Genomic DNA, 17,236 nt, shown 5'->3' with positions numbered 1-17,236 from the left:
ATTGGCACAAACAGAGTGTTTAATTGGCAAAACTTTGAATCCACTTGCAAGGCCTGCTTTCTTGAACCACATAAAGCGGGAGAGCCGTCTATTAGCGGAGTGATTTGATCTGGTGCGGTAAGGGCAGAAAAATCTGAAACAAAAGGAGAGTATATGCGTCGCATGGAAAGTATGGCTCACCGCGGACAGAATGGCACTCGAGCCGTGAAATCCTGGAATGTTGAGACCATGAGCGACCAAAAACGTAAATGAGCCTTGGAGTCCCTCTTAAGCCTTGTCTCATGCTCCGTCGCGGGTACGGCTGGTGAAGAAGGTTGGCACATTCAAACGATCGAAACATAAACCATCAGAACATAAATGAACCAAGGAAATGCACTTAAGCCTTGTCTCACGCTCCCTTCCTGTGATGGCCAGGAGAAAATGGCACTGGACTTGGGGTCTCCCCTACGCAAGTCCAAGCCCGCTCAAGGCATGTCAACGGTCTGTGTCAACTAACGCGCGTGCACTAACTTGCCGACTGCGTGGAGAAAAGGGCACTGGACTGGAACTACACTGGGGTTTCACCTGTGCAACTTGAAGCCTGTTATGAAACTGTGTCGTAATGCAGAGCGAACTCTATTCAGATGAGCAGGAAAGCACCTTGGCATTCACCAAACAGGCTTGTGCAAAACAAATTTTCTCTCCTAGGAAAATGCTTTGACGTAACGTAAGTCGTCCGAATGTGTTCATGTAAACTAGTAAAGGCTCTAATTACTTGACTGGAGTAAATGTACTGAAGAGTACATTTACTCCAAGGGTGAAGGGTTTCACCTGTGCAACTTGAAGAGGGCGTCCACGTGCGGAAACCCGAGAATATAAACGAGACTGCAAAGTTGTTGTCGAAGAAGGGTCTGACACGGACAATCGCGCCCGTCGGCTCCAGTACAATAGCCTAGCGTTTCCTTGAATCACTTGAATCACTGGAATGTTGAGACCATGAGTGACCAAAAACGTAAATGTGCCTTGGAGTCCCTCTTAAGCCTTGTCTCATGCTCCGTCGCGGGTACGGCTGGTGAAGAAGGTTGGCACATTCAAACGATCGAAACATAAACCATCAGAACATAAATGAACCAAGGAAATGCACTTAAGCCTTGTCTCACGCTCCCTTCCTCTGATGGCCAGGAGAAAATGGCACTGGACTTGGGGTCTCCCCTACGCAAGTCCAAGCCCGCTCAAGGCATGTCAACGGTCTGTGTCAACTAACGCGCGTGCACTAACTTGCCGACTGCGTGGAGAAAAGGGCACTGGACTGGAACTACACTGGGGTTTCACCTGTGCAACTTGAAGAGGGCGTCCACGTGCGGAAACCCGAGAATATAAACGAGACTGCAAAGTTGTTGTCGAAGAAGGGTCTGACACGGACAAACGCGCCCGTCGGCTCCAGTACAATAGCCTAGCGTTTCCTTGAATCACTTGAAGGCGTCGGACTCTAAGTCCGACGGGGTTTTCTTGCGCAGGTATGAACCCTGCTCGCAGCTTTGTCAGCTGTAGGTGACAAGTCACTGGTGCTCAGTCTCCTGCTGTTTGTCTAAAGCAAATTGGCACAAACAGAGTGTTTAATTGGCAAAACTTTGAATCCACTTGCAAGGCCTGCTTTCTTGAACCACATAAAGCGGGAGAGCCGTCTATTAGCGGAGTGATTTGATCTGGTGCGGTAAGGGCAGAAAAATCTGAAACAAAAGGAGAGTATATGCGTCGCATGGAAACTATGGCTCACCGCGGACAGAATGGCACTCGAGCCGTGAAATCCTGGAATGTTGAGACCATGAGCGACCAAAAACGTAAATGAGCCTTGGAGTCCCTCTTAAGCCTTGTCTCATGCTCCGTCGCGGGTACGGCTGGTGAAGAAGGTTGGCACATTCAAACGATCGAAACATAAACCATCAGAACATAAATGAACCAAGGAAATGCACTTAAGCCTTGTCTCACGCTCCCTTCCTGTGATGGCCAGGAGAAAATGGCACTGGACTTGGGGTCTCCCCTACGCAAGTCCAAGCCCGCTCAAGGCATGTCAACGGTCTGTGTCAACTAACGCGCGTGCACTAACTTGCCGACTGCGTGGAGAAAAGGGCACTGGACTGGAACTACACTGGGGTTTCACCTGTGCAACTTGAAGCCTGTTATGAAACTGTGTCGTAATGCAGAGCGAACTCTATTCAGATGAGCAGGACAGCACCTTGGCATTCACCAAACAGGCTTGTGCAAAACAAATTTTCTCTCCTAGGAAAATGCTTTGACGTAACGTAAGTCGTCCGAATGTGTTCATGTAAACTAGTAAAGGCTCTAATTACTTGACTGGAGTAAATGTACTGAAGAGGGCGTCCACGTGCGGAAACCCGAGAATATAAACGAGACTGCAAAGTTGTTGTCGAAGAAGGGTCTGACACGGACAATCGCGCCCGTCGGCTCCAGTACAATAGCCTAGCGTTTCCTTGAATCACTTGAAGGCGTCGGACTCTAAGTCCGACGGGGTTTTCTTGCGCAGGTATGAACCCTGCTCGCAGCTTTGTCAGCTGTAGGTGACAAGTCACTGGTGCTCAGTCTCCTGCTTTTTGTCTAAAGCAAATTGGCACAAACAGAGTGTTTAATTGGCAAAACTTTGAATCCACTTGCAAGGCCTGCTTTCTTGAACCACATAAAGCGGGAGAGCCGTCTATTAGCGGAGTGATTTGATCTGGTGCGGTAAGGGCAGAAAAATCTGAAACAAAAGGAGAGTATATGCGTCGCATGGAAACTATGGCTCACCGCGGACAGAATGGCACTCGGCTGACAAACAGGGCCCGTGGCTTTCATACAGTCGGGCCTAATGCAAAACGAGCTCCCCGTCGGGGAATCGAACCCCCGTCTTCCACGTGACAGGCGGAGATACTGTCCACTATACTAACGAGGAAAGCCTGACGGGCTGTGGAAAGACCCGTGACATCCTGGAATGTTGAGACCATGAGCGACCAAAAACGTAAATGTGCCTTGGAGTCCCTCTTAAGCCTTGTCTCATGCTCCGTCGCGGGTACGGCTGGTGAAGAAGGTTGGCACATTCAAACGATCGAAACATAAACCATCAGAACATAAATGAACCAAGGAAATGCACTTAAGCCTTGTCTCACGCTCCCTTCCTCTGATGGCCAGGAGAAAATGGCACTGGACTTGGGGTCTCCCCTACGCAAGTCCAAGCCCGCTCAAGGCATGTCAACGGTCTGTGTCAACTAACGCGCGTGCACTAACTTGCCGACTGCGTGGAGAAAAGGGCACTGGACTGGAACTACACTGGGGTTTCACCTGTGCAACTTGAAGCCTGTTATGAAACTGTGTCGTAATGCAGAGCGAACTCTATTCAGATGAGCAGGAAAGCACCTTGGCATTCACCAAACAGGCTTGTGCAAAACAAATTTTCTCTCCTAGGAAAATGCTTTGACGTAAAGTAAGTCGTCCGAATGTGTTCATGTAAACTAGTAAAGGCTCTAATTACTTGACTGGAGTAAATGTACTGAAGAGGGCGTCCACGTGCGGAAACCCGAGAATATAAACGAGACTGCAAAGTTGTTGTCGAAGAAGGGTCTGACACGGACAATCGCGCCCGTCGGCTCCAGTACAATAGCCTAGCGTTTCCTTGAATCACTTGAAGGCGTCGGACTCTAAGTCCGACGGGGTTTTCTTGCGCAGGTATGAACCCTGCTCGCAGCTTTGTCAGCTGTAGGTGACAAGTCACTGGTGCTCAGTCTCCTGCTGTTTGTCTAAAGCAAATTGGCACAAACAGAGTGTTTAATTGGCAAAACTTTGAATCCACTTGCAAGGCCTGCTTTCTTGAACCACATAAAGCGGGAGAGCCGTCTATTAGCGGAGTGATTTGATCTGGTGCGGTAAGGGCAGAAAAATCTGAAACAAAAGGAGAGTATATGCGTCGCATGGAAACTATGGCTCACCGCGGACAGAATGGCACTCGAGCCGTGAAATCCTGGAATGTTGAGACCATGAGCGACCAAAAACGTAAATGAGCCTTGGAGTCCCTCTTAAGCCTTGTCTCATGCTCCGTCGCGGGTACGGCTGGTGAAGAAGGTTGGCACATTCAAACGATCGAAACATAAACCACCAGAACATAAATGAACCAAGGAAATGCACTTAAGCCTTGTCTCACGCTCCCTTCCTCTGATGGCCAGGAGAAAATGGCACTGGACTTGGGGTCTCCCCTACGCAAGTCCAAGCCCGCTCAAGGCATGTCAACGGTCTGTGTCAACTAACGCGCGTGCACTAACTTGCCGACTGCGTGGAGAAAAGGGCACTGGACTGGAACTACACTGGGGTTTCACCTGTGCAACTTGAAGCCTGTTATGAAACTGTGTCGTAATGCAGAGCGAACTCTATTCAGATGAGCAGGACAGCACCTTGGCATTCACCAAACAGGCTTGTGCAAAACAAATTTTCTCTCCTAGGAAAATGCTTTGACGTAACGTAAGTCGTCCGAATGTGTTCATGTAAACTAGTAAAGGCTCTAATTACTTGACTGGAGTAAATGTACTGAAGAGGGCGTCCACGTGCGGAAACCCGAGAATATAAACGAGACTGCAAAGTTGTTGTCGAAGAAGGGTCTGACACGGACAATCGCGCCCGTCGACTCCAGTACAATAGCCTAGCGTTTCCTTCGCGTGCACTAACTTGCCGACTGCATGGAGAAAAGGGCACTGGACTCGAACTACACTGGGGTTTCACCTGTGCAACTTGAAACCTGTTATGAAACTGTGTCGTAATGCAGAGCGAACTCTATTCAGATGAGCAGGACAGCACCTTGGCATTCACCAAACAGGCTTGTGCAAAACAAATTTTCTCTCCTAGGAAAATGCTTTGACGTAACGTAAGTCGTCCGAATGTGTTCATGTAAACTAGTAAAGGCTCTATTTACTTGACTGGAGTAAATGTACTGAAGAGGGCGTCCACGTGCGGAAACCCGAGAATATAAACGAGACTGCAAAGTTGTTGTCGAAGAAGGGTCTGACACGGACAAACGCGCCCGTCGGCTCCAGTACAATAGCCTAGCGTTTCCTTGAATCACTTGAAGGCGTCGGACTCTAAGTCCGACGGGGTTTTCTTGCGCAGGTATGAACCCTGCTCGCAGCTTTGTCAGCTGTAGGTGACAAGTCACTGGTGCTCAGTCTCCTGCTGTTTGTCTAAAGCAAATTGGCACAAACAGAGTGTTTACTTGGCAAAACTTTGAATCCACTTGCAAGGCCTGCTTTCTTGAACCACATAAAGCGGGAGAGCCGTCTATTAGCGGAGTGATTTGATCTGGTGCGGTAAGGGCAGAAAAATCTGAAACAAAAGGAGAGTATATGCGTCGCATGGAAACTATGGCTCACCGCGGACAGAATGGCACTCGGCTGAGCAAACAGGGCCCGTGGCTTTCATACAGTCGGGCCTAATGCAAAACGAGCTCCCCGTCGGGGAATCGAACCCCGGTCTTCCGCGTGACAGGCGGAGATACTGTCCACTATACTAACGAGGAAAGCCTGACGGGCTGTGGAATGACCCGTGACATCCTGGAATGTTGAGACCATGAGCGACCAAAAACGTAAATGTGCCTTGGAGTCCCTCTTAAGCCTTGTCTCATGCTCCGTCGCGGGTACGGCTGGTGAAGAAGGTTGGCACATTCAAACGATCGAAACATAAACCATCAGAACATAAATGAACCAAGGAAATGCACTTAAGCCTTGTCTCACGCTCCCTTCCTCTGATGGCCAGGAGAAAATGGCACTGGACTTGGGGTCTCCCCTACGCAAGTCCAAGCCCGCTCAAGGCATGTCAACGGTCTGTGTCAACTAACGCGCGTGCACTAACTTGCCGACTGCGTGGAGAAAAGGGCACTGGACTGGAACTACACTGGGGTTTCACCTGTGCAACTTGAAGCCTGTTATGAAACTGTGTCGTAATGCAGAGCGAACTCTATTCAGATGAGCAGGAAAGCACCTTGGCATTCACCAAACAGGCTTGTGCAAAACAAATTTTCTCTCCTAGGAAAATGCTTTGACGTAAAGTAAGTCGTCCGAATGTGTTCATGTAAACTAGTAAAGGCTCTAATTACTTGACTGGAGTAAATGTGCTGAAGAGGGCGTCCACGTGCGGAAACCCGAGAATATAAACGAGACTGCAAAGTTGTTGTCGAAGAAGGGTCTGACACGGACAATCGCGCCCGTCGGCTCCAGTACAATAGCCTAGCGTTTCCTTGAATCACTTGAAGGCGTCGGACTCTAAGTCCGACGGGGTTTTCTTGCGCAGGTATGAACCCTGCTCGCAGCTTTGTCAGCTGTAGGTGACAAGTCACTGGTGCTCAGTCTCCTGCTGTTTGTCTAAAGCAAATTGGCACAAACAGAGTGTTTACTTGGCAAAACTTTGAATCCACTTGCAAGGCCTGCTTTCTTGAACCACATAAAGCGGGAGAGCCGTCTATTAGCGGAGTGATTTGATCTGGTGCGGTAAGGGCAGAAAAATCTGAAACAAAAGGAGAGTATATGCGTCGCATGGAAACTATGGCTCACCGCGGACAGAATGGCACTCGGCTGAGCAAACAGGGCCCGTGGCTTTCATACAGTCGGGCCTAATGCAAAACGAGCTCCCCGTCGGGGAATCGAACCCCGGTCTTCCGCGTGACAGGCGGAGATACTGTCCACTATACTAACGAGGAAAGCCTGACGGGCTGTGGAAAGACCCGTGACATCCTGGAATGTTGAGACCATGAGCGACCAAAAAACGTAAATGAGCCTTGGAGTCCCTCTTAAGCCTTGTCTCATGCTCCGTCGCGGGTACGGCTGGTGAAGAAGGTTGGCACATTCAAACGATCGAAACATAAACCACCAGAACATAAATGAACCAAGGAAATGCACTTAAGCCTTGTCTCACGCTCCCTTCCTCTGATGGCCAGGAGAAAATGGCACTGGACTTGGGGTCTCCCCTACGCAAGTCCAAGCCCGCTCAAGGCATGTCAACGGTCTGTGTCAACTAACGCGCTTGCACTAACTTGCCGACTGCGTGGAGAAAAGGGCACTGGACTGGAACTACACTGGGGTTTCACCCGTGCAACTTGAAACCTGTTATGAAACTGTGTCGTAATGCAGAGCGAACTCTATTCAGATGAGCAGGAAAGCACCTTGGCATTCACCAAACAGGCTTGTGCAAAACAAATTTTCTCTCCTAGGAAAATGCTTTGACGTAACGTAAGTCGTCCGAATGTGTTCATGTAAACTAGTAAAGGCTCTAATTACTTGACTGGAGTAAATGTACTGAAGAGGGCGTCCACGTGCGGAAACCCGAGAATATAAACGAGACTGCAAAGTTGTTGTCGAAGAAGGGTCTGACACGGACAATCGCGCCCGTCGGCTCCAGTACAATAGCCTAGCGTTTCCTTCGCGTGCACTAACTTGCCGACTGCATGGAGAAAAGGGCACTGGACTCGAACTACACTGGGGTTTCACCTGTGCAACTTGAAACCTGTTATGAAACTGTGTCGTAATGCAGAGCGAACTCTATTCAGATGAGCAGGACAGCACCTTGGCATTCACCAAACTGGCTTGTGCAAAACAAATTTTCTCTCCTAGGAAAATGCTTTGACGTAACGTAAGTCGTCCGAATGTGTTCATGTAAACTAGTAAAGGCTCTATTTACTTGACTGGAGTAAATGTACTGAAGAGGGCGTCCACGTGCGGAAACCCGAGAATATAAACGAGACTGCAAAGTTGTTGTCGAAGAAGGGTCTGACACGGACAAACGCGCCCGTCGGCTCCAGTACAATAGCCTAGCGTTTCCTTGAATCACTTGAAGGCGTCGGACTCTAAGTCCGACGGGGTTTTCTTGCGCAGGTATGAACCCTGCTCGCAGCTTTGTCAGCTGTAGGTGACAAGTCACTGGTGCTCAGTCTCCTGCTGTTTGTCTAAAGCAAATTGGCACAAACAGAGTGTTTAATTGACAAAACTTTGAATCCACTTGCAAGGCCTGCTTTCTTGAACCACATAAAGCGGGAGAGCCGTCTATTAGCGGAGTGATTTGATCTGGTGCGGTAAGGGCAGAAAAATCTGAAACAAAAGGAGAGTATATGCGTCGCATGGAAAGTATGGCTCACCGCGGACAGAATGGCACTCGAGCCGTGAAATCCTGGAATGTTGAGACCATGAGCGACCAAAAACGTAAATGAGCCTTGGAGTCCCTCTTAAGCCTTGTCTCATGCTCCGTCGCGGGTACGGCTGGTGAAGAAGGTTGGCACATTCAAACGATCGAAACATAAACCATCAGAACATAAATGAACCAAGGAAATGCACTTAAGCCTTGTCTCACGCTCCCTTCCTCTGATGGCCAGGAGAAAATGGCACTGGACTTGGGGTCTCCCCTACGCAAGTCCAAGCCCGCTCAAGGCATGTCAACGGTCTGTGTCAACTAACGCGCGTGCACTAACTTGCCGACTGCGTGGCGAAAAGGGCACTGGACTCGAACTACACTGGGGTTTCACCTGTGCAACTTGAAACCTGTTATGAAACTGTGTCGTAATGCAGAGCGAACTCTATTCAGATGAGCAGGACAGCACCTTCGCATTCACCAAACAGGCTTGTGCAAAACAAATTTTCTCTCCTAGGAAAATGCTTTGACGTAACGTAAGTCGTCCGAATGTGTTCATGTAAACTAGTAAAGGCTCTATTTACTTGACTGGAGTAAATGTACTGAAGAGGGCGTCCACGTGCGGAAACCCGAGAATATAAACGAGACTGCAAAGTTGTTGTCGAAGAAGGGTCTGACACGGACAAACGCGCCCGTCGGCTCCAGTACAATAGCCTAGCGTTTCCTTGAATCACTTGAAGGCGTCGGACTCTAAGTCCGACGGGGTTTTCTTGCGCAGGTATGAACCCTGCTCGCAGCTTTGTCAGCTGTAGGTGACAAGTCACTGGTGCTCAGTCTCCTGCTGTTTGTCTAAAGCAAATTGGCACAAACAGAGTGTTTAATTGGCAAAACTTTGAATCCACTTGCAAGGCCTGCTTTCTTGAACCACATAAAGCGGGAGAGCCGTCTATTAGCGGAGTGATTTGATCTGGTGCGGTAAGGGCAGAAAAATCTGAAACAAAAGGAGAGTATATGCGTCGCATGGAAACTATGGCTCACCGCGGACAGAATGGCACTCGAGCCGTGAAATCCTGGAATGTTGAGACCATGAGCGACCAAAAACGTAAATGAGCCTTGGAGTCCCTCTTAAGCCTTGTCTCATGCTCCGTCGCGGGTACGGCTGGTGAAGAAGGTTGGCACATTCAAACGATCGAAACATAAACCATCAGAACATAAATGAACCAAGGAAATGCACTTAAGCCTTGTCTCACGCTCCCTTCCTCTGATGGCCAGGAGAAAATGGCACTGGACTTGGGGTCTCCCCTACGCAAGTCCAAGCCCGCTCAAGGCATGTCAACGGTCTGTGTCAACTAACGCGCGTGCACTAACTTGCCGACTGCATGGAGAAAAGGGCACTGGACTCGAACTACACTGGGGTTTCACCTGTGCAACTTGAAACCTGTTATGAAACTGTGTCGTAATGCAGAGCGAACTCTATTCAGATGAGCAGGAAAGCACCTTGGCATTCACCAAACAGGCTTGTGCAAAACAAATTTTCTATCCTAGGAAAATGCTTTGACGTAACGTAAGTCGTCCGAATGTGTTCATGTAAACTAGTAAAGGCTCTAATTACTTGACTGGAGTAAATGTACTGAAGAGGGCGTCCACGTGCGGAAACCCGAGAATATAAACGAGACTGCAAAGTTGTTGTCGAAGAAGGGTCTGACACGGACAATCGCGCCCGTCGGCTCCAGTACAATAGCCTAGCGTTTCCTTCGCGTGCACTAACTTGCCGACTGCGTGGAGAAAAGGGCACTGGACTCGAACTACACTGGGGTTTCACCTGTGCAACTTGAAACCTGTTATGAAACTGTGTCGTAATGCAGAGCGAACTCTATTCAGATGAGCAGTACAGCACCTTGGCATTCACCAAACAGGCTTGTGCAAAACAAATTTTCTCTCCTAGGAAAATGCTTTGACGTAACGTAAGTCGTCCGAATGTGTTCATGTAAACTAGTAAAGGCTCTATTTACTTGACTGGAGTAAATGTACTGAAGAGGGCGTCCACGTGCGGAAACCCGAGAATATAAACGAGACTGCAAAGTTGTTGTCGAAGAAGGGTCTGACACGGACAATCGCGCCCGTCGGCTCCAGTACAATAGCCTAGCGTTTCCTTGAATCACTTGAAGGCGTCGGACTCTAAGTCCGACGGGGTTTTCTTGCGCAGGTATGAACCCTGCTCGCAGCTTTGTCAGCTGTAGGTGACAAGTCACTGGTGCTCAGTCTCCTGCTGTTTGTCTAAAGCAAATTGGCACAAACAGAGTGTTTAATTGGCAAAACTTTGAATCCACTTGCAAGGCCTGCTTTCTTGAACCACATAAAGCGGGAGAGCCGTCTATTAGCGGAGTGATTTGATCTGGTGCGGTAAGGGCAGAAAAATCTGAAACAAAAGGAGAGTATATGCGTCGCATGGAAACTATGGCTCACCGCGGACAGAATGGCACTCGAGCCGTGAAATCCTGGAATGTTGAGACCATGAGCGACCAAAAAACGTAAATGAGCCTTGGAGTCCCTCTTAAGCCTTGTCTCATGCTCCGTCGCGGGTACGGCTGGTGAAGAAGGTTGGCACATTCAAACGATCGAAACATAAACCACCAGAACATAAATGAACCAAGGAAATGCACTTAAGCCTTGTCTCACGCTCCCTTCCTCTGATGGCCAGGAGAAAATGGCACTGGACTTGGGGTCTCCCCTACGCAAGTCCAAGCCCGCTCAAGGCATGTCAACGGTCTGTGTCAACTAACGCGCTTGCACTAACTTGCCGACTGCGTGGAGAAAAGGGCACTGGACTGGAACTACACTGGGGTTTCACCCGTGCAACTTGAAACCTGTTATGAAACTGTGTCGTAATGCAGAGCGAACTCTATTCAGATGAGCAGGAAAGCACCTTGGCATTCACCAAACAGGCTTGTGCAAAACAAATTTTCTCTCCTAGGAAAATGCTTTGACGTAACGTAAGTCGTCCGAATGTGTTCATGTAAACTAGTAAAGGCTCTAATTACTTGACTGGAGTAAATGTACTGAAGAGGGCGTCCACGTGCGGAAACCCGAGAATATAAACGAGACTGCAAAGTTGTTGTCGAAGAAGGGTCTGACACGGACAATCGCGCCCGTCGGCTCCAGTACAATAGCCTAGCGTTTCCTTCGCGTGCACTAACTTGCCGACTGCATGGAGAAAAGGGCACTGGACTCGAACTACACTGGGGTTTCACCTGTGCAACTTGAAACCTGTTATGAAACTGTGTCGTAATGCAGAGCGAACTCTGTTCAGATGAGCAGGACAGCACCTTGGCATTCACCAAACTGGCTTGTGCAAAACAAATTTTCTCTCCTAGGAAAATGCTTTGACGTAACGTAAGTCGTCCGAATGTGTTCATGTAAACTAGTAAAGGCTCTATTTACTTGACTGGAGTAAATGTACTGAAGAGGGCGTCCACGTGCGGAAACCCGAGAATATAAACGAGACTGCAAAGTTGTTGTCGAAGAAGGGTCTGACACGGACAAACGCGCCCGTCGGCTCCAGTACAATAGCCTAGCGTTTCCTTGAATCACTTGAAGGCGTCGGACTCTAAGTCCGACGGGGTTTTCTTGCGCAGGTATGAACCCTGCTCGCAGCTTTGTCAGCTGTAGGTGACAAGTCACTGGTGCTCAGTCTCCTGCTGTTTGTCTAAAGCAAATTGGCACAAACAGAGTGTTTAATTGGCAAAACTTTGAATCCACTTGCAAGGCCTGCTTTCTTGAACCACATAAAGCGGGAGAGCCGTCTATTAGCGGAGTGATTTGATCTGGTGCGGTAAGGGCAGAAAAATCTGAAACAAAAGGAGAGTATATGCGTCGCATGGAAACTATGGCTCACCGCGGACAGAATGGCACTCGAGCCGTGAAATCCTGGAATGTTGAGACCATGAGCGACCAAAAACGTAAATGAGCCTTGGAGTCCCTCTTAAGCCTTGTCTCATGCTCCGTCGCGGGTACGGCTGGTGAAGAAGGTTGGCACATTCAAACGATCGAAACATAAACCATCAGAACATAAATGAACCAAGGAAATGCACTTAAGCCTTGTCTCACGCTCCCTTCCTCTGATGGCCAGGAGAAAATGGCACTGGAGTTGGGGTCTCCCCTACGCAAGTCCAAGCCCGCTCAAGGCATGTCAACGGTCTGTGTCAACTAACGCGCGTGCACTAACTTGCCGACTGCGTGGCGAAAAGGGCACTGGACTCGAACTACACTGGGGTTTCACCTGTGCAACTTGAAACCTGTTATGAAACTGTGTCGTAATGCAGAGCGAACTCTATTCAGATGAGCAGGACAGCACCTTGGCATTCACCAAACAGGCTTGTGCAAAACAAATTTTCTCTCCTAGGAAAATGCTTTGACGTAACGTAAGTCGTCCGAATGTGTTCATGTAAACTAGTAAAGGCTCTATTTACTTGACTGGAGTAAATGTACTGAAGAGGGCGTCCACGTGCGGAAACCCGAGAATATAAACGAGACTGCAAAGTTGTTGTCGAAGAAGGGTCTGACACGGACAATCGCGCCCGTCGGCTCCAGTACAATAGCCTAGCGTTTCCTTGAATCACTTGAAGGCGTCGGACTCTAAGTCCGACGGGGTTTTCTTGCGCAGGTATGAACCCTGCTCGCAGCTTTGTCAGCTGTAGGTGACAAGTCACTGGTGCTCAGTCTCCTGCTGTTTGTCTAAAGCAAATTGGCACAAACAGAGTGTTTAATTGGCAAAACTTTGAATCCACTTGCAAGGCCTGCTTTCTTGAACCACATAAAGCGGGAGAGCCGTCTATTAGCGGAGTGATTTGATCTGGTGCGGTAAGGGCAGAAAAATCTGAAACAAAAGGAGAGTATATGCGTCGCATGGAAAGTATGGCTTACCGCGGACAGAATGGCACTCGAGCCGTGAAATCCTGGAATGTTGAGACCATGAGCGACCAAAAACGTAAATGAGCCTTGGAGTCCCTCTTAAGCCTTGTCTCATGCTCCGTCGCGGGTACGGCTGGTGAAGAAGGTTGGCACATTCAAACGATCGAAACATAAACCATCAGAACATAAATGAACCAAGGAAATGCACTTAAGCCTTGTCTCACGCTCCCTTCCTCTGATGGCCAGGAGAAAATGGCACTGGACTTGGGGTCTCCCCTACGCAAGTCCAAGCCCGCTCAAGGCATGTCAACGGTCTGTGTCAACTAACGCGCGTGCACTAACTTGCCGACTGCGTGGAGAAAAGGGCACTGGACTGGAACTACACTGGGGTTTCACCCGTGCAACTTGAAACCTGTTATGAAACTGTGTCGTAATGCAGAGCGAACTCTATTCAGATGAGCAGGAAAGCACCTTGGCATTCACCAAACAGGCTTGTGCAAAACAAATTTTCTCTCCTAGGAAAATGCTTTGACGTAACGTAAGTCGTCCGAATGTGTTCATGTAAACTAGTAAAGGCTCTAATTACTTGACTGGAGTAAATGTACTGAAGAGGGCGTCCACGTGCGGAAACCCGAGAATATAAACGAGACTGCAAAGTTGTTGTCGAAGAAGGGTCTGACACGGACAATCGCGCCCGTCGGCTCCAGTACAATAGCCTAGCGTTTCCTTGAATCACTTGAAGGCGTCGGACTCTAAGTCCGACGGGGTTTTCTTGCGCAGGTATGAACCCTGCTCGCAGCTTTGTCAGCTGTAGGTGACAAGTCACTGGTGCTCAGTCTCCTGCTGTTTGTCTAAAGCAAATTGGCACAAACAGAGTGTTTAATTGGCAAAACTTTGAATCCACTTGCAAGGCCTGCTTTCTTGAACCACATAAAGCGGGAGAGCCGTCTATTAGCGGAGTGATTTGATCTGGTGCGGTAAGGGCAGAAAAATCTGAAACAAAAGGAGAGTATATGCGTCGCATGGAAACTATGGCTCACCGCGGACAGAATGGCACTCGAGCCGTGAAATCCTGGAATGTTGAGACCATGAGCGACCAAAAACGTAAATGAGCCTTGGAGTCCCTCTTAAGCCTTGTCTCATGCTCCGTCGCGGGTACGGCTGGTGAAGAAGGTTGGCACATTCAAACGATCGAAACATAAACCATCAGAACATAAATGAACCAAGGAAATGCACTTAAGCCTTGTCTCACGCTCCCTTCCTCTGATGGCCAGGAGAAAATGGCACTGGACTTGGGGTCTCCCCTACGCAAGTCCAAGCCCGCTCAAGGCATGTCAACGGTCTGTGTCAACTAACGCGCGTGCACTAACTTGCCGACTGCATGGAGAAAAGGGCACTGGACTCGAACTACACTGGGGTTTCACCTGTGCAACTTGAAACCTGTTATGAAACTGTGTCGTAATGCAGAGCGAACTCTATTCAGATGAGCAGGAAAGCACCTTGGCATTCACCAAACAGGCTTGTGCAAAACAAATTTTCTATCCTAGGAAAATGCTTTGACGTAACGTAAGTCGTCCGAATGTGTTCATGTAAACTAGTAAAGGCTCTAATTACTTGACTGGAGTAAATGTACTGAAGAGGGCGTCCACGTGCGGAAACCCGAGAATATAAACGAGACTGCAAAGTTGTTGTCGAAGAAGGGTCTGACACGGACAATCGCGCCCGTCGGCTCCAGTACAATAGCCTAGCGTTTCCTTCGCGTGCACTAACTTGCCGACTGCGTGGAGAAAAGGGCACTGGACTCGAACTACACTGGGGTTTCACCTGTGCAACTTGATACCTGTTATGAAACTGTGTCGTAATGCAGAGCGAACTCTATTCAGATGAGCAGTACAGCACCTTGGCATTCACCAAACAGGCTTGTGCAAAACAAATTTTCTCTCCTAGGAAAATGCTTTGACGTAACGTAAGTCGTCCGAATGTGTTCATGTAAACTAGTAAAGGCTCTAATTACTTGACTGGAGTAAATGTACTGAAGAGGGCGTCCACGTGCGGAAACCCGAGAATATAAACGAGACTGCAAAGTTGTTGTCGAAGAAGGGTCTGACACGGACAATCGCGCCCGTCGGCTCCAGTACAATAGCCTAGCGTTTCCTTCGCGTGCACTAACTTGCCGACTGCGTGGAGAAAAGGGCACTGGACTCGAACTACACTGGGGTTTCACCTGTGCAACTTGATACCTGTTATGAAACTGTGTCGTAATGCAGAGCGAACTCTATTCAGATGAGCAGTACAGCACCTTGGCATTCACCAAACAGGCTTGTGCAAAACAAATTTTCTCTCCTAGGAAAATGCTTTGACGTAACGTAAGTCGTCCGAATGTGTTCATGTAAACTAGTAAAGGCTCTATTTACTTGACTGGAGTAAATGTACTGAAGAGGGCGTCCACGTGCGGAAACCCGAGAATATAAACGAGACTGCAAAGTTGTTGTCGAAGAAGGGTCTGACACGGACAATCGCGCCCGTCGACTCCAGTACAATAGCCTAGCGTTTCCTTCGCGTGCACTAACTTGCCGACTGCATGGAGAAAAGGGCACTGGACTCGAACTACACTGGGGTTTCATCTGTGCAACTTGAAACCTGTTATGAAACTGTGTCGTAATGCAGAGCGAACTCTATTCAGATGAGCAGGACAGCACCTTGGCATTCACCAAACAGGCTTGTGCAAAACAAATTTTCTCTCCTAGGAAAATGCTTTGACGTAACGTAAGTCGTCCGAATGTGTTCATGTAAACTAGTAAAGGCTCTATTTACTTGACTGGAGTAAATGTACTGAAGAGGGCGTCCACGTGCGGAAACCCGAGAATATAAACGAGACTGCAAAGTTGTTGTCGAAGAAGGGTCTGACACGGACAAACGCGCCCGTCGGCTCCAGTACAATAGCCTAGCGTTTCCTTGAATCACTTGAAGGCGTCGGACTCTAAGTCCGACGGGGTTTTCTTGCGCAGGTATGAACCCTGCTCGCATCTTTGTCAGCTGTAGGTGACAAGTCACTGGTGCTCAGTCTCCTGCTTTTTGTCTAAAGCAAATTGGCACAAACAGAGTGTTTAATTGGCAAAACTTTGAATCCACTTGCAAGGCCTGCTTTCTTGAACCACATAAAGCGGGAGAGCCGTCTATTAGCGGAGTGATTTGATCTGGTGCGGTAAGGGCAGAAAAATCTGAAACAAAAGGAGAGTATATGCGTCGCATGGAAACTATGGCTCACCGCGGACAGAATGGCACTCGAGCCGTGAAATCCTGGAATGTTGAGACCATGAGCGACCAAAAACGTAAATGAGCCTTGGAGTCCCTCTTAAGCCTTGTCTCATGCTCCGTCGCGGGTACGGCTGGTGAAGAAGGTTGGCACATTCAAACGATCGAAACATAAACCATCAGAACATAAATGAACCAAGGAAATGCACTTAAGCCTTGTCTCACGCTCCCTTCCTCTGATGGCCAGGAGAAAATGGCACTGGACTTGGGGTCTCCCCTACGCAAGTCCAAGCCCGCTCAAGGCATGTCAACGGTCTGTGTCAACTAACGCGCGTGCACTAACTTGCCGACTGCGTGGAGAAAAGGGCACTGGACTGGAACTACACTGGGGTTTCACCTGTGCAACTTGAAGCCTGTTATGAAACTGTGTCGTAATGCAGAGCGAACTCTATTCAGATGAGCAGGAAAGCACCTTGGCATTCACCAAACAGGCTTGTGCAAAACAAATTTTCTATCCTAGGAAAATGCTTTGACGTAACGTAAGTCGTCCGAATGTGTTCATGTAAACTAGTAAAGGCTCTAATTACTTGACTGGAGTAAATGTACTGAAGAGGGCGTCCACGTGCGGAAACCCGAGAATATAAACGAGACTGCAAAGTTGTTGTCGAAGAAGGGTCTGACACGGACAATCGCGCCCGTCGACTCCAGTACAATAGCCTAGCGTTTCCTTCGCGTGCACTAACTTGCCGACTGCATGGAGAAAAGGGCACTGGACTCGAACTACACTGGGGTTTCACCTGTGCAACTTGAAACCTGTTATGAAACTGTGTCGTAATGCAGAGCGAACTCTATTCAGATGAGCAGGACAGCACCTTGGCATTCACCAAACAGGCTTGTGCAAAACAAATTTTCTCTCCTAGGAAAATGCTTTGACGTAACG

At 48.7% G+C, this 17,236-nt stretch overlaps 1 protein-coding gene and 2 non-coding genes across 17 annotated transcripts in view; 1 reads left to right on the top strand and 2 right to left on the bottom strand.

Moving 5' to 3' along the window:
* Positions 1–17,236, top strand: part of LOC124627540 (NACHT, LRR and PYD domains-containing protein 3) — a 285,770-nt gene that overhangs the window by 113,337 nt on the left and 155,197 nt on the right. The gene's annotated exons all lie outside the window — the stretch shown is intronic.
* Positions 5,462–5,533, bottom strand: trnad-guc (transfer RNA aspartic acid (anticodon GUC)). The gene has a single exon. It is a non-coding gene; the product is annotated as a tRNA-Asp (tRNA).
* trnad-guc (transfer RNA aspartic acid (anticodon GUC)) lies at positions 6,638–6,709 on the bottom strand. The gene has a single exon. It is a non-coding gene; the product is annotated as a tRNA-Asp (tRNA).

Source organism: Ictalurus punctatus, unplaced genomic scaffold (assembly GCF_001660625.3).
Source record: "Ictalurus punctatus breed USDA103 unplaced genomic scaffold, Coco_2.0 Super-Scaffold_100046, whole genome shotgun sequence".
Classification (NCBI taxonomy): domain Eukaryota; kingdom Metazoa; phylum Chordata; class Actinopteri; order Siluriformes; family Ictaluridae; genus Ictalurus; species Ictalurus punctatus.
This window is presented reverse-complemented; position numbering and strand designations above follow the sequence as displayed.